Genomic DNA, 24,094 nt, shown 5'->3' with positions numbered 1-24,094 from the left:
GTTCTTATTGATATGTTCAGAGAAAATTCGAGGACAAATTTTCTTTAAAGGAGGGAGATTTGTAACATCCCAAAATTCAGGGTCAGTGACTAAATTGCAAATTTTGAAAACTATGTGCTTGATTTCGAAATAAATTAAAAGTTCATGGATTTAGTAGTAAAGTATAACAAGGGTGTTATGGTCTTTTCTAAGAGAAGATTTTTATTTTTTCTTTTTAAGGAAACCACGTGGGAAAGGAGAGAATTATCCAGAGTCTTCTTCTCCAGCTTCTTCTTCTCCCCGTAAGCCTCATTTAAAGGTGAGTTTAATTTCAGCTGTTTAATTCTTGGATTTATAAGTTGATTTTGATTCTTGGAGTATTATATAAGCTTAAGGAAAGCTTATATAAGCTTTAAACATCAAGAATAGAGAATTAGAAAGGAAATGATATGAAGGGTGTAGAAATGAAATTTTGTTATAGAAAGGTTTTTGAAGTTCTAAAGATGGATTTGACTTGTCAAGGGTATAATTAAGAAGCTAGAAGCAATAGAATTGAATTTGGAACATGTTGAAAATTTAGTGTAATTCTTGAATTATATGGAGAATAGGATTTTGATGTTAAAGAGGTGATTAATGAATAGGAATGAGTTTGAATATGAGTATGTAAGTTAAAAATAAGAAAGGGGATGATATATGAAGTATTAAGCTGAAAAGAGTGGATTTTCGGGCATAAAGAGGATTCTGGGCAGAGTGCATCGATGCACATTCATAGTGCATCGATGCATCAAGGTTAAAACCCAGAAATTGTTTGAAGGTGTATCGATGCATTGGTAATGCATCGATGCACTCTTTTAAAATAGAAACATCGAATGCAATTAGTGAATCGATGCATAAGTCATGCATCGATGCATCCCTATAATAATACAACATCGAATGCATTTTATGCACCGATGCATCAGTAGTGCATCGATGCATACCTTCATTAAAAGATGAAATTGGCTTTTCTCTGAGCCTAAGGAGTGATAGTTTCGAATATATCAATCAGTATACTGATAAGTATTAATGTATTATGTAGATATAGAATGAAAGCTTGTTCCGGAACAAACTAAGGATTAGGATTGATTCAAAACAACGAGGCCCAGGTGAGTGCAATTTAAATTGTACTTATGTACCAAATAATCATTGGCTTGCGATGAGCCAGTGATGGAGTCACTATGGTAGAAGGGACTCCTAAAAATGTTATTTGAATTGTGATTCTTATGTTTGCATGAGTGTATGAAAATGGGTACATATTATATGTATTGCATATGTTACATGAATTGAATGAATATATGTTAGTGTGATAAGCTATGTGAACTGGTTTAAATAGTATATGTGATTATATAAGTTTATAATATAAATTGTGATATAACATAAGTAAAGAACTATGATATTAGATAGATAAACATATGCTATAATTGACTATAGGATCGCGAACTATGTAAAAATAGCAAGGACTTATGTGATAGCAAGAGAAAATGATATAAAATAGATGATATAGATAAATGATAAGTTAAACGACATAGACATATGTGATTATATGAAAAAGAATAAGTTATGTGATTATGAACATGTGGATATAGGTCTAGTTGAGGATATAATAACAAGATATAAATTACACGAGTTAAATATATGAGAATTAGTATAACCAACTTATGAGATGAAATGAAAAGTGAGACAAGTTAAATAACATTGACCTATAGGACAATATGAAAATAATATATAAATTAGGAGACATTGACAGAAGTGATTATATGAACATGTAAGATAAGCTATATGGGAAGAGTTATGGCTTAAATGAACATATAATATATGAGTCATATAGTAAGATCTATGAAGCTATAGGAAGATGTTATGGGAGTTATGTTATGATAAGTTATAAGAATATATATAGGTAACAAGTTATGTGAAATTGAATTAAGTAAATATATGAAACTAGGATATAAATAATGTGAGATAAGTTATAGGGCATTGATATACGAACTATATGAAAGTATGTACATGAATATATGTATAAGTTTATATGTTATTCTATGTGATATATGATGTATATATGAACATATGTGAATAAGATATGACATGTGTGTTTACATGAAAAATGAGAAATGATATAATCCATATGAAATGATCTACGTGATTACATGTAATACGTGATTACATGCACTTGAGATAAAGGTTATATGATATGAGATGTATGTTCACACATACATATGGTATGTGACAGAAGAAAAGGAACAAGTGATATGAAACATAAGAATAATGCCCAGTATATGATATGAGAGCTATAGGTATAGTTGGCATGCCAAGAGTCGAGGGTTCTACGTGGTCCTTCGGGACATGTATGTAATTATGTGGAACCTATATGTAGTACTTCGGTACACTTATTGGAGCCATTGTATTATGTATGTGGTTCTTAAGGAGTAGTCCTTTGGGACATAGTGGTCCTACGGGACATATACAGTGGTCCTTCGGGACATAGTGGTCCTACGGGACGAATACTGAACTAAGGTTCGGTGTCCCATGAGGGAATACGAGCTGTGGTGACAGCATTAGTGCACAACCTCAATGTACTCACATACCTCTATTCTCAATAATATACATGGGCAATTGAAAATACAACTTAAAGTGAAAGTGGTACAGAAGTAAGTTTCGTATGTGCATGATATGATTATATATGTTATCGTGTATAGATACATGCATATTGAAATGTCATGATCAAATGTTTAGAATACATATTCATCGGAAAATGGGTATTGATTGAAAATGTATGATATAGATATGTTAATGATAATGATAGTATTGTACAGGTATGTTTGTTATATGAATGTTCGATGGTTTTTATATATGTTTATATGCCTCACTAAGTCAACGACTTAGCGTGTGATTGTTTCACACGTAGGTTTCGAGAAGAGTAAAGAGCAATATGGAGCAAGACAGGTCAGTTACTTCTTACCGAAGATCAGATCAGAAAAGATGTTTTGAATTAGATGTATTCTACATTGAAAATGGTTGGCATGTAAATAAATGTTTGAATTGTATATGCACTGAACGTTTTGCAAAAACATTTAAGCTCTGAATTTCTGGAATCTTTTGAATAAGCTATATGTATAAAAGTTTTAAATTACTCACTATTTATACAAGTAAATGTTTTGAAAAAGTCAATGTGACACATCGGGCTCGAATCCAGGTCGGGTACGGGTGGGGTTGTGATGCAGGGGGATCTGAGACAGATGATGCTGAGCTGTCAGATTGCACGTTGATGGCGCTGAGATACCATGTTGGCAGATCAGCGCAAAGGCGGGAATTGATTGTGACATGTTCCTTATTGGGGTCGTTTGAGTATGTTTCAGTCTTTTGGCCATAACTTTGGCTACAGGTGTCAAATCGCGCATAAGACCCCAATCCGGAAAGCTCTTTTCGACGCGCCGCTCTCCACATTGAGCTACGCTCCATGTGGCCTTTTTTCAACCTCAAATTCTGCCGTTTTCCCCTCCGAATCACTAGATTTAGTTATTTTTACTATTTATGGTAATATTTCGATTGTTAATTAGGAAGTCAATTTAAATCCGATTTAGACCGGATTTTGGGAGATTGCTTATTTTATTTCGAATTTCATTAGAGTGATTTTCGGATTTGCTATTTTTGGCAAAATTCGAATAATACGATTTTGCTATTTTTGGCAAAATTCGAATAAAGACGATTTTTTTAGCTATAACAGTCCGCTTGTAGACTGCTTTTGACAGTTATTGATTTTATAATATTTTATTAAACCCTAGAGACTTTTTTTTTTCTGGTTTTTGGGCGAATTTTCTCTTGTGAATCGTCTGTCGGAGCTAGCCTACAGGATAATCACTATTCTGTCTGGCGTCAGGTTGTTACAAGATCTGTTGTTATCTTTGATAATTAAGCTAGTCTGAATCGTAGCTCCGTAAACAGAAACCATAAATCAGACCGAGTCCGAATTACTCAAATGAGTCACGAGTAAGCAAGAACCATAAACAGTTGACTGGTACTTCACCTCGCTACTTCTGCATCTCCAACCAACTAACAGATCACCATTTTAGGATTACTAAAAAAGCTTCACCTGAATTGCAGCTCCTCCCAAGAACTACAATGTAGGACCTTGGTCCCCCAACTATAGTCCGCTAACCATGTAATGGCTTGGTCCCCCAATTTCCAATAGCAGGACGATGGGCTACATCGGTTGAAAAAGAAACACTATTGGAGCATTGAACAAAGTCGTTCACAGACAATTGCTTCTGGTCACTTGCTTTACACCAATCCCAATTCTTACGAGCGCCAAATCAAATATTTGATGGGACACCATTATTTTTAATTAAAATAGCTTCATTTCTCGCCTTCCATATGGTCCAAACGAAATGAAGTGCCGTTTCCTGAAAGTACAAGGTAACCAGGTGTTCACAAACCCCACATTGGTGGTATTCATAAGGCAGCCTTTCCTGCATATACTTCATTTCTATGGTACAACTTAGTTGCCAAATGGAACACCCTCATGTTGCAGGTGAGGAATGTGCTAAGGCACACATGAGCATGAAACAATCTTGAGCAAATGTTGTTACTTGGTATGAGCAACCTGCTGCACTTCAATCTTTCATCTTACAGGTCATGTCCTGAACTTCTAGCAAAGGCATAAAAGAGGCTGAGCAGAACTAAAAAAATTCCGTTACCGGGACTTGAAACCGGGTCTTTCGGGTGAGAGCCAAATATCCTGACTTACTAGACTACAACAGAACATAAACCTTCAACACATAACTGGAATATCTATCAAATTGAGGTGGCTTTGATTTTACAAGTTGAAGACGGGCAAATTTTACATTATTCCTCCTTCGTTAGTAAAAGAGAAACTACCAAAATTTTTGCAACATGCAAAGGCATGTCTTTTGCGTGTAAAAAGGAGTTTTTCATGTTGGATTTCATTGCAAGCATGTCTAAGGCGGAGGACAATGAAGTAAATGAATGGGGCTGAGGACTTGTCAGACCCACATTTAGATTCATACTGTAATCTATGCTTAATGATGAAAGCTGATAAAAAAAACTGAAGATTGAAAAATTATAGTCTCTTAATCACCTGGATCAATGAGAAGTAGGAGGAAGATTATAACAAGTTTCCAATATGTATACAAAAAAGTGATGGAATTTATGAACATTAACATGAAAAATCACTCTTTTCATCATTTCTCAAACTTGAAGCTCACTCGGGTTCGATGAGGGAAAAACTTTGCGCTCCGATCTGTTCCTACTCAACATTCTCTTCAAAGAGAGTGTCAAAGAAGAAGATGCTGCTGGAAGATTATCATTATCGTCAATGGCGGCAACAACTTGATGATGACCAGAACCGGATGAATCATCAACATTCTCACCATTCAATATTTCAAACGAACTCACTTGAGGATCCGCATCACACACAGGAGCTCTGCAAACGGGGCAATTCGAGTGAGAGTGCAGCCACATGTCGATGCATTCGACATGAAAATCATGGCGGCACTTGGGTAAGTTCCTTCCAACTTCATTATCCACGAATGGACTTAAACAAACAACACACTCTAAACCAAGCCCGAGTTCTTCATCTTTGTAAACAAACAATGGGATTGATGAAATGGCCGAGGAATCGAGACCCTTTGACGGGGTGCTAGGGAAAGTAGCGTCGAGTGTGAAGGCGTGGCGATGGTGGAAGCGGTCGGGTTGGAAGACGTGGGATGGGGAAGAAGATCGACTTCTTTGGCGACCTTCAGCCAAGTACCATTTGGCGTAGACATGGAGGAGAAGCACAAAGAGGATTACGAGGAGCAAAGAGACGATGGCAGCTAGCAGTACACTGCCATAGTAGGAAGAAATGGAGCTGAAGAGATGAGAAAATGGGTTTGAGGTCCCTCTCTGGAGAGTCGAGGGAAACTGACATCTTTGAAGACGAGAGCTGAAACTGTCCTCAATGTTGAATTATTGCTACTAAATAGAGACTCTGAAGTGATGTTAATTTGATAGAGATGGAAACGGGGGACCATAATATATGGACGAGAAGAATGAGAAATGGATGAAATTTTATAAGGGAAGGCTTTTGAGAAGAGGCTAATGATCCATAATAAATGATATTAGAAGAGCCTTTGCCTATTCGTTTTCAGCCAAAAGTTCTGATAGATGAGGTAAATAGGGGGACCATAATATATGGACGAAGAATGAGAATGGATGAAATTTTATAAGGGAAGGCTTTGAGAAGAGGCTAATGATCCATAGTAAATGATATTAGAAGAGCCTTTGCCTATTCGTTTTCAAGCCAAAAGTTCTGATAGATGAGGTAAATAGGATGGACAACTATGACATTACGAGATTGAGTAACGAAGAGTACCATATCTTAGAAAAAGAACATTAATCCAACATCGAAAAAGAAATATAAAAAATACTGAAATATATAAACGATGGTGCTGCATATCCTCTTATCAGACATCGTTTGAAAATAAGATAATAATCTCGTGACATGTATACATATAATGGGAGATGGCTACGTGAAAATCAAGTCATTTGTTGCTATGGGTGATTAAATAATGGGAATTCTTCCCTTCAAATATATTATATTACTAATCCAAGGAGCAAGAGAGAGAGAAAAGGGATTGGAAATGGACTCGTGTCGTGAAGGCGACGGCAGCTGAGGAAATAGGATATAGGATCCATAATGTGTTTGTTTAGGGAACCCATTCCCAATGCTAAAGGGATAATCTTTTTGTGCCATTTGAGTTAAATTGCTCCCTACAAAAATGAGGTGAGGGGTCAATTCATTTGGGACCATAAGCCCCATGTGAACCCAACCAGACTGAGCTTCCATTTTGACTCCCACCTTTTTCGGCAGCATGTTTCGGCCAACTTATCAGACTTTTCTTGACCCTATCCCACCACCGCAATGTACCCATTCCTCCAAGGCTGTCACGGATAGGAACCCCTGTTTTATGCACAAGAATATGAACCAGAAATTGTTAGTCCATAACTGACATATTTTATTAGTAATTATTATAATTGTTACAACAGTTGAATGATTACTAACGTTGACAAAGAATTGAAATACAATTAATGGAAATTTCATCTCAATGTTTTTTGGACAAATCCATTGTCAAGAAAACCAAATTTCTTGAACCAAATTTCTTGAAGTGTAGGTCAATCCATTAGTTTATATCTCTTCTCCTGAACGCCCGTTACTCCCATTTGAATTTCTATGATGGTATGAAGTGGGCACCTGCAGTTTGGAACCATAGCAAAAGTCAGAACTCACTGAACAATGTTTTCATAACTCGTCCTACTGTTTTAGCCTTTTCATTCTACTATAGGAGCAATAACTAAAGACTACAGGTGTCTTGTTAAACAACTTCAACATTCTTTGTTTTTCTTGCAGTGCCCATTTTTTCTTGTTAATTGGGTGGACCGGGTTGACTTTGGATCGAGTTAATCCGGATCAGGTCAAATCGGTTTTAAAATTTTCAAGTCATTTTGGGTTTGGTTCAGTTTAGGATTCAGGTCATTTCGGGTTTAGGTTAAAATTGAGTTGGATTCAGATTGAGTGGGTTAGGTTTTCAGGCTCGATTCAATTTAACATGTCTACTAATATCCGAAGCATATTCGAAAATGCATATTTAGACATGAACCTATAAAGACACCCAAATCAATGGAATTAAGGTCACCCACAAGAATAAATAAGTCGAGACGCAACAATTTCAACTTATCTATTAGTTACCTCAATGTGAGGAATTTCTTTGAGGGGCTTATCAGCAAAATAAGCATATAATGCTCTCAATACAGCCTGCAAAATGAAAGAAATAATAAAGCATTCAAGGTTATTAATCACAACATGAGAAATCATATAAAGCAAAAGATTTTGCTGATAAATATAACCTGGTGAGATATCACAACAACAGGTGCTCTTTGTCGTTCAAGCTCAATAATTACAGGTTCAAGCCTGCATTGATGTTGAAGATGAATTGAACCTCAAAAGTTTGAATGTAAAACATTATTTGCAAACAATTCAAAGGTCAGTACGTTGACAAATTCTTCACCTTTGAATAACATCCAGGTACGATTCTCCACGTGGATATCGATATCTGAGCTTGTCTTTCTTGCGAGATCTATAACAAAAATAGGACATAATTACCCAAGACTACAGAAAAATCATTACATGTTTTGATCCAACACAAGCAACGCTACATGGACTCAGTATATTATAGCACCAAATGGTTTAGGGTTTCACACTCATTCAGGTGCAGAATATGCATCTGGTACAGTAATGACAATATTGAATTGGCAATGAATAAAGCAAATAGAGGAGACAAGAGATGATTGATGGGTTATATGAACATCAATTTAAAACACCCCAAACCGTATATTGACCAAAAATGAGATAGAAGAATAGTTGATGAAATTATTGGTCTGTGAAGATAAAAAGATGAGAAGGATGATGAAGTTGAAACTTGAAACCAGCTTTAGCCTGAACCAATTATTATCTCGCATGGTCAACTGCATTTTACCTTTTTCCATTAGGTTTTGAACAGAGATCACGGTCCACTTTAATGAAGAAAGAAGAGAGGAGGAAGACTAAAATTACAGAGGAACATAGACAAGCAAAAGAAAAATTCCATTTACAAGATAAGCCAGTTACATATGAGATAGTGTAAAAATCCATTTCAGTTACAAAGCACCATTAGGATATAAATCTCATTACTTTAATATGGTTAAAAAAATCCAACTAGATTATAAGCCTAAATTTAGTTTTATAGAATTATAATGCCAAAAGATAAAGCATTTTTGTTAGCCATACAACTATAAAATGGTATATACCCTAAGAGGTTGGAACAATAGCGAAGTTAGGTATAGAAAACGAACCCCTGAACCCGCATCCTATTTTCAGACACTTCTTAACAGACTTGGCAAATCCAATACTTTTTACGAAAGGAATGTCAGACACTTGGATACATAACTCATATCCAACACCCATACCCCACAAGCTCCATATAACACAAATTTACAAAGCCAATGATAAGAAAAGCTTTTTAACAACGTTATATTCCCTTGTATTCAATTTCTCAACCAGTGAGAAAAGAACTGTAGCATGAGGGTGATAGGGAAAACTTACTCATACTCCTCTGGCATATTCTTCTTTATTTCTTCATACGTCATTCCATCACACACACCAGAATTTATCTCATCAAGTGCACGCCATTGTATCTATCAAAAGTGTGAAGTATTATACCTCTGTTAACATACCAATATATATTTATTTCAGCTGCTATAATGGCTAGAATGTGAACGAAGGGACAAACAAGTTACTTTATTATGGTTTTACACGCACCTTTGGAAATCCAACAATTGGACTTGCTGTCAGAATCGTTCTCTGAAGGGTGCTGGTCCATATCTAAATTAAAAAAAATCAAAAAAATTAAATAATGCTTAAAAATATTCTTTAACATAATACTTGATAAAGTGTCAGTAATCCGAGCCTATTTCAAGTACTGCGGGCAACAGTGCATAGTATATAACATCCAAAGAAACATCATTGTATAGCGTCTATACAATTTCATTCACCCAAACCATGATGCCAAAATGTGTATCTTTCAGATAATTGATCTATAGTTTGAAAACATTTTCTTTTTCTTGTGTAGAATGCCGTCAAGATTAAAAGTTTGGTTTATCTTAAAAGTGTAATTTTATTTGTAATTTATTTGTATTTTATGATTAGGCTTTATCTTCTTGGGAGATAGATAAGTTTTAAGAGATAAAAGTTAGGAAAAAGAGAAACCTTTTAGAACTCTAAGTTGTAATCCACAACTTATTAAAACAGGTTGTGTTTTCTATTTTTCAATAATATTTTCGACCAGAGAAATTGCTTTCTCTTCCCTCGATTCTCAGTTTTCTTTTCTAGAGTTCTCACATCTTGAATTCAGATCAATAAACTAGCAAATGAACTGTCTCAAACAAAAGAAATAACAGGCAATAAATCTACCACTTAAGTACTTAAGCAGGCTTCCAAAGTGAAGAATGATCAGGTCATAAAGCAGGTAATAAAGGTATGTTTTATGACATTAAATTCTGAAAGAAGAGATTAACTTGCTTGGGTATAAATGTAAATGACAAAGCATTGTCCAAGTTAGAGCTTACAGAAGCGGCCCTTTCATTTTTCAGTCGCTTCTCAACAAAGTTAGCTAGTTTCTTCATATAAATTTCTCCAGTATCACTGTTGCAACAGGAAAAACAATTTCCACTTGAGTTAAAACTGGATACCAACATATGCTAAACCAACAAGCACGTTGAAATCAAAACAATAATATTAAAGATACAAGGATATCTCTCATGTCAGAAATTTCAACAAACATTGATTAACACCAGTAAAAAAGAGTGAAACCACCCATGCCATCAAAATATTAGAAAAGGCTACCTCAATACACTGTCACCACCAATTCTGCCTCTAACATTATGACGACTCTCTCCATGCCTGGTAAGTAATATTGGGCGAGGTGTGAGATGGGCGTTAACCTGCAAATCATAATATGAAAAATGGGAAATGTAAATATTAAATTTAAGCATCACTACAGAGAATGGTAGATGCTAAGAAGTCATTGAAGATTCAGATATATTCCTAGACTAAAGAAAGGCACTTGTGAGATGAGTGATCTTAAGAAAAGATACATGTAAAATAATAAATGTCAACAGGTGTGGAATCTGAACGTTAAAATTCCTTCCATATTTTGCAACATAACCCAGTCACAAGTGCAGTTGCTCAATGCTGTCAGATATGATTTCAGCTGGATTTGAAATATTAACCATGATTTAAGCCATATCAAGAAGGGGGAAATTTTTAAAACTCAATTTTTTAGAGATCCAATTAAAAAATTGAGCCCTAGTTCCTTTGCCCAAAAAGGTTCTGTATCCAATATAAAAACCAGGGAAAATTGAGAAGGGACTTAATAACTAGAGTTAATAATATGATATAATTGAATCCCGTTGTACGTCATACCAAGAAAAAGACAATTCGTCCAGGAAGATAGCCACTGATGTTGTTAACCTGAATCCAATTAAAAACATATAGATTCTTAGATCATATTACAAAGCCATTGAATCATCTTAAGAAATTCAGAAAGGGAAAGTGTAAACATTTAATAATTGAGGCTTTAGGGAAAGAAGAAACAAAAGATATGCCAGAAAAAGCTTTAAGAACAACAATGCCATAATAATGCCAACTTTCTCCAAATATTAGCCAAACAAGACGGAACCAAATATACAAACAAGTACAACAAGACTGACTAAATACACCATTTTATGTGCACAATAACATTGATTCCACAAGAATATGCAAGAAGCACAAAATCCATATAAATGATGGTGATGATGATGATGACGATGATGAAGAAGAAGAAGAAGAAGAAGAATAAGAAGAAGAAGAAATTAACTTGTATTTGTCCACCATGCCCACTAGCCATATCAATCATTTTGATGTAAGACCCTTCGTCAACTGGCTCATAAACCTAGTAACAATAAGCACAATTGTGCAACTAAGGATTGTAATGAGTATCCAAAGCAAAAATGTTAATGAAGAACTACAGAAGCAATTCAGAAACTACCTTTTCATAATTAGCTAAACGGGTTCTAAAGTCTCGTAATCCAGCCTCAAAATCTGGCCTGCAAAACAATATTGATAAGCAAGTCTAGAACTTTTCATCTGAGCTAAAAGTAAATGGTTATTAATTATAGCCTTACTCTTCTGCATAGTCAGGGCTTTGTTGGATTTTAAGGCGAATATTTCTTTCAATAATCCTTTCATCAGTGCATATCGTTTCTAGGAAAATAATCTACAATCAAAAGCAAAGGTAAATGTATTAGAAGATTAAAACTATATATATTATATTCTGGATTAATCTTTGTATTGTATCATTATGCAATACATCAGATGTAAGTTTGTTGATCATGATTTTAGTAAAGCAGCATATGCAGAATCATGAATCACACATGAGTACCCTATTAGGCAAGGAATGCTGTCCTAACCAACCTAATTATAATTCATTGTGGCCACATGAGTACATCAAGGAGTATATTACCCAAGCAACCAGAAAAAAGTAATGAATCAGGCCCGAAAGATATATCAGTTTTTCTTTCATCTGCAGCATATACCATACATACTCCACCAAACAGCCATATCTGTTCTACTAGGATACAGATCGCTGATTCCTTGTTCCGTAATAACAGTACCTTACATTTTCCTTCAGCCATTTTCATCAGCATATTGCGTCTACTCCTGCTACTGTTAGTTGCATCAAATATTCCAACCTACACTTAAAAGGGATTTAATGAAGAAAACTAGTCAGCAAAACAAGGGAGAAATAATTGTCACAAAAGAACCTACCTGGCCACCTTCTTGCATCCAGGCTATCATATCATCCATTGCCAGGGCTGCTACCTAGTAGCAAGGGACATATTAAAACTACGTACAAAACAGAAGACTAATATGATTAACATTAATCAATCAAAGAAAAAAAAACTTCATTAAGAAAGGCTAAAAGCATATTTTTCAATGGAAATTCCAGCCATGAAGAGAGAAAAACCAACTAGTCGCTAAGTGCAGGAATTGAATCATGCTTCCTACAGTGATCCATTCCCAAAAGTTTCTTTGGATCTTACTTCAACACTACGTCTTGTGACATTTATTCTTGTGGTATCTGCCAACAAATATTTCATTTATGTAAATTAAGATTGGAATTTTTCTAGACCCGCACAAAACAGAAAAAACTTCCACCAGCTTCTACTTAGGTGCCACAGAATGCTTCTTGAAAATGTTAAATGACAATTATTTCCCTTGAAAATAAAATGAATTTCCAAATCTACAACCCCTTAAGGAGGAGTAATACAGTAAATTGAATTCTTGACAAGGCATCAATTTGGGCACTCAAAACGAGCAACAGTTCTCTTTAAAGAGAGAGGGAAAAAAGATCTTCCTCGGACACTCACCTCATTACGTGCCTCCATGCCTTCAGGATTGTCTGCTCGGAAAAAGTCAGCCGACTGCATGAAAGAGTGAATCACCGACCAAAACTCATTCCCCAAAAAAAGTGGATTTGCACAACATCCATTTCAATTAGCATTTAGTAGATAAAGCCAACAACAGAAAGTGGGTATGTTAATGTGCAAAGCAAACTGCAAAAATTTTTACTAGCAGCATCACAGGCAATGCTCCCAGGTTATGAATAAAGGTGTTCAGATTTTACCTGATTTGTACCATGTTTGAGTCGACGATACTGTTATGCACAAAAAAGATCCAAGTTAGTTTTCTTTCATTTGAAACAAGTCAAAGCAAAGTGAGCATTCAAGGTAAAGTGCAATAACCTTGCCAATGTTAAAATGCTTAGTATCATGTCCCAGCCAGCGAAGATATCGTGTAAGTTTAACGGCAGTAAAGGTCTTTCCTCCAGCTGGCAAACCAACCTGAAAGTCAAGCAAGAATTAGCAACACCTATTCTTAACAACTTCAGCTGATTCTCTTTCACGTAATTGGTAGAAATACATACCATATGGCTCTATTCTATGAATAGATGGTCAAAATTATAATCTAGAATCTAGATATTTTCAAATTGAAAACTACATTATAGTAAATGAGGTGAAAGGTGCTAAACTATTGAATTACTTATGAAGAGGAATACCAGGACAAGAGCTAGATGTTTATCCTCCTTCGGTCCAAGCATCTGATCAGCTACAGCGGCAGCTGCAACAGCTCCAGCGGCTGCAGGCATTGAATTCTAAAATCAAAGGAAAATGCAAATATAAGAATACCACCAAAAGGAAAGCAACAAGCCATTCTTTACTAAGAAGAGGAAACTTATGTCATCCAAACCTTATTCTGACTGTCCAGTTTCAGATCAAAACTAGAAGTTGTTGAACTAGAAGATTTGACCAGTCTGGGAGATCCAACACCCCTATCCACAAAGAGGCCCCTGTGACTGTCTTGCTTTTGCAAAGGTGAAAAGGTCCCCACGGATTTTGATTCAACCATCCCAGATCCTGAAAAAACCTTAGAAGAATCCAGTATGACAACCTCCATCTCCTATTAAAAATTAAGTACACTGCATTAGAGGCAAACTGCCACAAAATAATGGATCTTGGCAACCTTTATAAATAATCTCTGCCTATTAAGCATGCAATCCAAGATACTATGTGATGAACAATTTGCTTAAAATTTTCTTGATGGATGTACCTCTTATACTTGCCATTTTATTTAGAATTAAGATACAGGTTTATTAAACAGTGCGATTTAACATATTACGCTACACAGCATGGACTGCCAGAAAACATATGTTATATAGGATGGGGCATGAACACAAGTCTAAGCTTTTCCACGCATAGGAAGAGTGGAACATCCATGCCCACATCCATGCCCACATCCATTCAAAGTGTCACACAAGGGCACTTCAAGAAACATAAAACGTCAGAGTAGCAGAACAAATTGTGGGTTAACATCCTTAAACTGATAATATGAAATATCCTTTTCAAGGTCCATAGCACAATCTAGTTTATGCATTTTGCATGATGGGTTACCAAGATAAACCTTTATAGTTACGGTCGATCACAACAACCCCCAGCAAAGGTTAGAGACCGAGGATTTTCTGCCAAGTTAGCTGCATAAACCAGCTCAGAGTTTGCCGAAGTGGATGGAGCGGGTACTACATAATGTTCAAGGTCAAGCTCCAAACTAGCTGAAGAGCCATTCTGCAAAGGAAAACACAGAATTTTTTGTCCAAGTAGGCAAGTACATTAGCAAACATAAAGCTCAAGAATCAAGGTTAAGCTCCAATCAGCTGAAGAGCTATTCCAGTTCAACAAATAACAACCCTATTGGAAGTTTGGAGCAATAATTCAGAATTGATAATTTACACATGAAACCATCTTTTCAAGGCATACAATGGATTGGATAGCATTTTTCTCTTAAAATAAAAGATTTAAGAGAACATGGACCAAAATCCAAATAGATCATACCTCATGACCTGTCTCAGGAACTGCATTAATGCTAACATCAGGAATGCCACGAACTGTGGAAGGCCGGAGATTATCTTGATAAGCTCTCCAACTTGCCGCGAGATCAAAGGGTGAAACCCTGTCTGCTTTAATGAACACTCGATACTCAAGAATCTCCCCATCATCTAGCTTAAATAGTGCCAGTCTAGCATCCCCTTGTAAGGTACCCCCAATAAGCTGCCGGTTTGGACCCTCCTCAGCAATACAAGGCGTGTAACATGCTTAGGCTTCAACAAGAACTTGAAATCCAAAGTTTCTACATTCAAACATGTATAACACAAATAAGAAGAAATCTCCAAAACACTTAAGATGAACATATCACTTCCAATAAATTCCTAAGATTCACTTCAGGTGCTACTTCTGAATCAAAAGAAAAACAAGCAGATCTTAAATTTTACATCAGAAAAAGCAGCCAAGCATCTAAATTTGGAAACCCGATTCTTAAAAAGGTAAAGGAGGACTACTAGACTATGCAGTAGTCATTCAACAGAGCTCAACAAAGGGTTTAAGAGAACATATACTGAAAATTGGTAAGTTAGATAACCTTATTTTCCTTAACGGCCATATTCAATTTAATGTTCTCAGCAACTAAACAAGCCATACCCAAAAATGAAGAACAAAAACAGAGTGGAGCAACCGTAGCACACTTTACCGTGATTAGGGGGAACAACGAAACTCAGCTCCCACATGGAAGTCGATTCTCGCTCCATTGAAAGCTATTAACATTAAAAAATAAAATTAGATGAGTAAAAACAACAATTGCATAACTAAAATTTAATAAAAAAAATTAGAGAAGAAAATAGAGAAAAATACAGCTTTGGAGGAATCCCAGGAGCCAACGAGAGGCACGGAGCCATAAACATGAGGAATAAGGTCTCCTTTCTTCTTGTAATTCTCCATCTTCAAAGAAATGTAAAGTTGACCGCCGGCTTGGTCAAGGTTCTCCTCTCGTTCTTCGCCACCATGCAACCCTCCATCACCGTTTCTCGATGCCCCCGTCCCCATTCAATCCTTCGCCTCCTTTTTCCCTCTTCTATAAAACAATAATTAAATAATTGAAATTTAATAGATTGCGGTACTTCAAAGTTTAGGTTCAGCTTGAGTAAACAGTGAATGGAAGTACATATTTATTGCTTTTCTTTTTTGATCGGGTGGAACTGGATAAGAAGATTGAATCGAGAGGGAGAAAGATTTTCAAAACAGAATAAATAAATTCCAAAATCAAAATGGAAAGTCCAGAATTTTTTGTCCGCATTTGCATCCTAAATCTCCTTTATTCGTTTAACACGTGTCAACACCTAATGGCGAGTGCATTTACATATTCTTTTATCTATAATAATAGCGAGTGTGTATTGCTTCTCCAAGCCAAGGAACAAAAATTGATTATATTGTTTTTCCTCCAATGATAATAAAATATTATCTATAGTTGTATTTTTTAGTATTCTCACGAAAATATCATTTATTTTGTTTTCTTAAATATTAATCAATTCGCTCCATTTAAAACAAAAATAGTTTTAAAATAATATGATTATTTCAAAATATCCTCCATTTATTCATACATACATTAATATAAATTTTTCTTATTTTTTTGTTTGTTGTTTTGTTTTTAGTTTTTTTAATATTTATTATAAATGCATATAATAAAAGTAAAAAATATTTTATTTTGGGTATTTATTATATATGTGTTTGATTCAAATTTTATTTTATATGTATTTTATTTTGTTTATTTTTCAATATTAATTTTCATAAAATGTCTTTTATATTATATTTTTTATGTTTTCTATTAATTTTGTCAAATTATTTGATATGATATTTCGTTATACAACTCGCACATCTAGCATGAATAAAATAAAAAAAGTGTAACAATTAGCGCATACTTACATTGGTGTAAGTATGTATATCTCTCAGTAACTTAACAATTAACTCATAGTTACATCGGTGTAAATACATACATCTCTCAATATCTTAATACCTACACATAATTATATTGTTGTAAGAATGTTTATGCATTTTCAAAAAAATAAAAAAAATATATTAAGTTATACCATAGCGAGTATAGTCGGTATATCGGAAGACAGCGCTACCACTATTTCACATGTGCTATCGCAGTCGCAGACCACTATTTAAAACCTTGACCATCTCTAGCTATATGTCGAGTTGTGTCTCTATCTAGTTGTTTGGTATATGACTTGAAAGCTTGCTTGAGTGTGAATGGTTGCATAAATTATGATTAGGAAATATTATGTGATGCATGATAAATTGTCGGAATTGGTACTTGGAGTTGTGTCTTCATTTAGATTTTATTATTTTCACAGTATGACATTTATTCGGATTTTATATTTCTTATTTTATTATTATTTTATTTGGATTTTATTTAATATGTTTAAATATTTGAGACATTAAACATAAACTCTGTTTTGGACTGTGGACTTGAACTGTAGATTCGATATATGTTTTATATATATGTAATTATTATTTGGTTATTTAAACTATTGTAATGAATAAACATGAGGGTTAATTTTAAAGTACTTTAAAATAATGTGGTAAAATAATGTATCTTCTGAATCCGGCATGCTTCATTTAGGTCGGATAAAGGGTTACATTTACACTAAAAATAAATTTTAATCCATCATATTTGCCAATCTTTAAAGATGACGTATAACCTTAAAATTACCTCAAGGTTTATTCTAAAAAACTTGGATTGCATTGTCTAAGAATTATAAATTTAACAAACTTAAAAACCTCACAACATAAATAAATTTACACAATTAAATACCCATTTAATTTATGTTTGAGAAAAATAGACAATGAAATTCATGAATGTTTTATAATGAAAATATAACAAACAAACACTCTAAAATTCTTATGATATTAGTATATTCTTTCAAGGTTATTTCTATTTTACATTTATCTAATTTTAATCCTTTTTATGTCCTCTAATGCATTTTTAGTTGTTTAAGGTTGTTGGAGGTTGATTATAGTTATTGATAGCATTAAATGCTCACCCATAACTTTAGTATTGATATTAAGAGGTGATATTGAAATCGAGTAACCCATAGTTGAAAATTATAGTCTCTACTTTCTCATGGTTGTATTTGATGTCATTGTGACTAATCAGGATGACATTAATTTGTTATCATATTGATATTTCCTGTTTTGAATCCTCGAATTAGATTTGAATATACATGCGCTCGTAGATAGTTTCTCACAATATTTGATTTTTTCACTTGTTAGTAGTAATTCAATAACTTAATTTGTTGTTGTAGTTTGTTTGTTGTAGCAGTTACATCTTTTCGTATCTACCTATTGTTCAAGTTTTTTTGGGTCGAGTTTTCACCTTTTCTTTATATTGTCCTTATATTATCTTAAGTGATTAGTTTCTTGCGTTAATAGCTACAAGAGAAAATATAAATTATGTTTCTAGTTTACAATTCTAGTTGTAACTCTCATTGTACTTTTGGATATTTTCTTAATAAAATTAAGTACTTCTATTTTTTCAAAAATATATATTTTATTGATGTTATGCTTATGATATTATATATTATTATTTTTTTAAAATGTATTATTTAAATATTTAAGTCATAATGTAAATTTGATTGAAATAATATAAACATTATTCGAGTTTAAATTTCACTTTTATACAAGAATTTAACTTACAAGCTTATAATAATGAAACTACCATAAATTGCTTAAAGTTGATTTGATGATATAAGCTCATCTTATTTTTGGATTCTTTATAAGTAGAAAAAACAACACTGTTATTTACACTTGCTAGAAAACTTAGACATCATCTAAGAGTAAATTTTTTTTGAAAATATAAAGTAGAGATACTATCTAAAACCTAATCTTAACCTTCTATGTTACTTTCGCTCTAAATCAGAGCTTCCAGTTCAGCAGGAGGTGCTTGGAAACTGTGAATTCCAAATGATAGGTGCCATGTCATTTTTGCTAGTTTATCCGTGATGACATTGCATTCCATTTTTACGCGCTCTACGTATACATTCCAACTTTGTTAGAGCATGCTAACCACATACGGCACCATCGACGACGCTTGGTCCATATCTTTTCTTTGTTGTAATAGGTTGCATATTTCTTTATAGTCTGTTTCAATCACAACATTGCGTAAGCCAAGGTTCCATGCTATCTCGACTCTGACCACTACTCCCCATAGTTCAGCGTCCAACACCGAACATCGTCCTATTGCTTTTGAAAATCTCGTAATCCATCTTCCATTATGATTTCATATTACACCGTCACAAGTCGCCTCGATTGTTTCCGTTTTGTTGGGAAATAAAACGAGTAACAAGTAATTTCCCTATAACTAGATTAGTGAGAATACGAAATAAAAGCGGATAAATAATACCCGAAATTGATAACGGAGTTCAGCCAATTATGCCTACGTCTCCGGACTGCTGCGATCTTTTACTAAAGAGAGAAAATTTACAGGTGTTTACAAAACACTCACAATTCAAAAGAAAGCTCTCTAAACTCTTTAGTAGTGGAGAAAGAAATGATTTGGGATGATTATGAAGCTAAATGGGTAAGGGTATTTATAGTTGAAGCTTAGGGACTAATCTTTGAAAATACCCTAAAGTGCAATGACTAAAGTGCATTTTACCCATAACAAAAATTCAGCAATTGCTGCCCACTTGCACCGAAAGCTTATCTGCCAGCAATCCACCGAAAATTTGCTTTGACAATTCAACAATTTTATTGCTTTTACAACCCACCAAAATTGACTTTGCAACAATCTCCCACCTGAAAACTGATTTTAATCTGTCTTCACACCTCGATCAATACAACAACATTTATAGTCTTGTTATTCTAGCATGCCAACTGAAGCTGACCACAACTTCAGTTTGTCCGTGGTCACCGTCTTTGTCAACATGTCTGCCGGATTTTAAGCTCTACTAATCTTTTCAAGTTTCAAAATCCCATCTTCCAGAAGAGACCGAATAAAATGATATCGCAATTGTATGTGCTTCGTCCTAGAATGAAAAGACGGATTCTTCGCTAGATGGATGACACTTTGACTGTTGCAATACAAGACATTGTTTTCTTGTTTCTTGCCTAACTCTTCCAAGAAACTTTGGAGCCAAACCATCTCCTTGTTGGTTTCCGTAACAACGACATATTCTGCTTCAGTTGTGGAGAGAGCAACTATCTTTTGTAGTTGAGAAACTCAACTCACTGCGGTTCCTCCTAGAGTATAGACATACCATGTAGTGCTCCTTCTGATGTCAACATTTCCAGCTAAGTCAACATCTACATAGCCTGTTAGTATCGTATCTTCACCTTTGAAACAAAGTACTTTGTTTCTGGTACATCGCAGATATCTGAGGATCCATTTGACTGCTTCCCAGTGTACCTTGCCCGGATTATTCATGTACCTGCTAATAACTCCCACTGCATGAGCAATATCTGGACTGGTACAAACCATGGCATACATCAAACTTCCAATTGCTGAGGCATACGACACTTTCACCTTGTGTGCACGTTCTTCCTCCGTCTTTGGTGACTGTTCTTTGGAGAGTCTAAAATGAACACCTAAAGGTGTACTTACTGGTTTAGCATCTTGCATGTTGAACCTTGAGAGTACTTTGTTGATGTACTCAGCCTGTGATAACATCAAAGTCCCCGACTTTGTGTCTCTCTTAATCCTTATCCCAAGAATCTGCTTTACGAACGCCCAGATCTTTCATTGCAAACTGCTTCGACAATTTTTGCTTCAAGTTTATAATCTCTTGCATGTTTGAGCCTGCAAAGAGCATGTCATCAACGTACAACAATAAAAATAATGAAGCTGTTGTCGAACCTCTTGATGTAGCAACAATGATCTGATTGGCATCTGGTAAAACCATTGCTACCTATGAAACTATCAAACTTCTTGTACCACTGTCTAGGAGCTTGTTTTAAACCATACAAGCTATTCTTCAACCTGCATATCAGGTTTTTCTTGCCTGCCTCTATGAAGCCTTATGGCTGCCTCATATAGATTTCTTCCTCCAAATCACCATGAAAGAAAACTGTCTTCACATCTAACTCCTCAAGATGTAGATTCTCTGCAGCTACAATTTTCAACACCAGTATGCTTGTAGACAGTTTTACGACTGGAGAGAAAATTTCATTGTAGTCAATACCTTCTTTTTTACTGAAAACCTTTGACAACCAATCTTGCTTTGTAGCGTTGCTCCTATCGTGCTCTTCTTTGATCCTGTAAATCCATTTGTTATGGAGCGCTTTCTTGCCTGGTGGTAATTCAGCTAATTCTCACGTCTGATTTGATATAAGCGAGTCCATCTCATCTTTCATGGAAGACTCCCACTTGACTGAATCCTCCACTTGCATTGATTCATCATAGCACTCTGGTTCACCATTGTCAGTCAGCAATAAGTAGTGCAAAGAAGGCGAATAACGCTGGGTTGGTTTAGGAATTCTGGAGGAGCGTCTTAGTTCCGGTGTGCCTGATTCTTCTTGAACTGCTTCTGGTCTGATATGAACATCATTTCCATAAATCTCCTCGAACTCAGCAAATTCCTTTGTTTTAGCTTCGGTATTGGAGCTACTTGATTCTATGGTTGACATATCTTTGTACATCACATTCTCATTGAAAATGACATCTCTGCTTCTGATGATCTTTCAATTTTCGTAGTCCCAACACCGGTAACCGAACTTATTACCACCATAACCAAGAAAGACATATTCGTTAGACTTGGCATCAAGTTTACTTCTTTCAGCAGAATCTATGTGTATATAAGAAATACAACCAAACACTCTTAAGTGTGAAAGGTTTATTTCTTTCTTGCTCCAAACTTCCTCTGATATTCTGCCATCCAAAGGAACTGAGGGCCCACGGTTGATCAGGTAAGCTACAGTGTTGATAGCTTCAGCCCATAGAAATTTGGGCAATCCGACATGTATCCTCATGCTTCTGGCTCATTCATTCAAAGTTATGTTCATGCGCTCTACTACGCCATTATGTTGCGGTGTCATGGGAACTGTTGTCTCCATCTTGATCCCATTGTTTGCGCAGAAATCTCTGAATCTACTATTTCTATACTCTCCTCCATTGTCAGACCTCAACCGCTTGACTTTCAAAGCAGTCTCATTTTTCACCATAGCCTTCCATTTTCTGAAGGTATCAAAGACTTCTGATTTTTTCTTCACAAAATAAACTCACACCTTCCTTGTAGAATCATCGATGAAGGTGACATAATATAGTGAGCCTGCAAGAGATGGAACTGGAGATGGTCCCCATACATCAGTATGAACCAAATCTAACTTTTCTGCCTTGGGTGTCTTGCCAATCTTTGCAAAACTGACTTTCTTTTGGTTGCCAAAGATGCAATCCTCGCATAGTCCGACATCTACACTCTTTAGATCCGGCAGCTTCCCTTTTGAAAAAGTATCTTCATCCCTTTCTTGCTCATATGTCCAAGCCTTTGGTGCCATAGGTTTGATTTTCCATCAGCAACTGCTATTGCAATTATATTCTCTAAATTTGAGGTTACATAGAGAGTACCAATCTTCTTACCACGAGCAATGACGAGTGCTCCTTTGGTAATCTTCCATTCACAGCCTGAAAAGGTTGTACTATAACCTTCTCCATCAAGCTGTCCTATATAAATCAAATTTCTTTTGAGGCCAGGAATATGTCTCACTCCTGTCAGCTTCCAGGTGGTATGGTTTGACAACTTTAATCGGATGTCTCCTTTTCCTACGATCTTCAAGGTTTCATCATCAGCTAGATGAACCTTCCCAAGATCACCACTAACATAGTTCTCCATGATTTCTTGGAATGGGGTGGAGTGGAAAGATGCCCCTGAATCCAAGATCCATGATTCAATCGGACTGTTGATGCTTAGAATCATGTCATCACCTGTCTCTTCTATCATGTTGGCAGATTCCTGTGCACCAGTATCTTTCTTCAGTGCTCGACAATCTCTTTTAAAGTGACCCTTCTTGCCACAATTAAAACAAGTAAAATATTTCTTTCCCGTTCTTGATTTTCCCTCTCTGGATTTTGATCTGCCACGATTTGAATTTCTTTATGAAGTTGTCCCTCTAGACTCCGTGTGTAAGGCTGAGAAGCTTGATGCTTCACCCGATTCTCTCCGTCGAATTTCTTCGCTCAATACTAGATCTCGAACATCGTCGAATTTTATATATTGTTTCCCGATGAGCTGTTAACTGCTGTAACAGTAGCATTCCAACTGTCTGGTAGAGATGATAAGAGAATTAAAGCTCGAACTTCATCATCGAATTCAATTTCCACGGAACTTAACTGAGTTGTGATTGTGTTGAGTTCATTTAGGTATTGAGCCACTGATGCCCCTTCTGCCATCTGCAAATTCAATAATCACCTCATCAAGTGAACTTTGTTTGAGGCTAATGGCTTCTCATACAAACTGGAGAGAGCTGCCATGAGACCCGTCGTGGTCTTTTCCTTTGCAATGTTAAAAGCAACATTTCAGGATAACGTCAGTCGGATAACTCCGAGGGCTTGTCTGTCGAGAAGAGCTCAGTCTTCATTCTTCATGCCTTCTGGTTGCTTTCTTGAGAGAGGTTGATATAGATTTTTCTGGTACAGAAAATCTTCAATCTACATCTTTCAAAAGCCAAAGTCCGCACCATCGAACTTTTCAATTTTCACCTTCCCTTCGTCTGCAACCATCGCTCCCACTCGAATCTGGCTTCGTTTGGATCGTTTCTGACAATTCTTGCGAACCACCGTATATTAGAACACCTCTGTCGACAAATTCGTATCGCCGACAAAATTTTCACTATTCACGAATTTTATTATTTACGTGAATAGTAATAAATAGTAACCTCGCAAAAAAATTGACAAAATTCACAACCAAAAGCTCTGATTACCAGTTGTTGGGAAATAAAACGAGTAACAAGTGATTTCCCTATAACCAGATTAGTGAGAATGCGAAATAAAAGCGGAAAAATAATACCCGAAATTGATAATGAAGTTCAGCCAATTATACCTACATCTCTGGACTGCTGCATATCTTTTACA

The 24,094-nt window shown here is 35.5% G+C and overlaps 2 pseudogenes; both read right to left on the bottom strand.

Annotated features, from left to right (window-relative positions):
- Window positions 1–5,091: 5,091 nt before the first annotated feature.
- On the bottom strand, window positions 5,092–5,938 carry LOC120113513 (annotated as a pseudogene).
- A 1,244-nt stretch (window positions 5,939–7,182) lies between these two features.
- On the bottom strand, window positions 7,183–16,205 carry LOC120113514 (annotated as a pseudogene).
- Window positions 16,206–24,094: the final 7,889 nt, after the last annotated feature.

This window comes from Hibiscus syriacus, unplaced genomic scaffold (genome assembly GCF_006381635.1).
Source record: "Hibiscus syriacus cultivar Baekdansim isolate YM2019G1 unplaced genomic scaffold, ASM638163v2 tig00110209_pilon, whole genome shotgun sequence".
Lineage (NCBI taxonomy): Eukaryota > Viridiplantae > Streptophyta > Magnoliopsida > Malvales > Malvaceae > Hibiscus > Hibiscus syriacus.
This window is presented reverse-complemented; position numbering and strand designations above follow the sequence as displayed.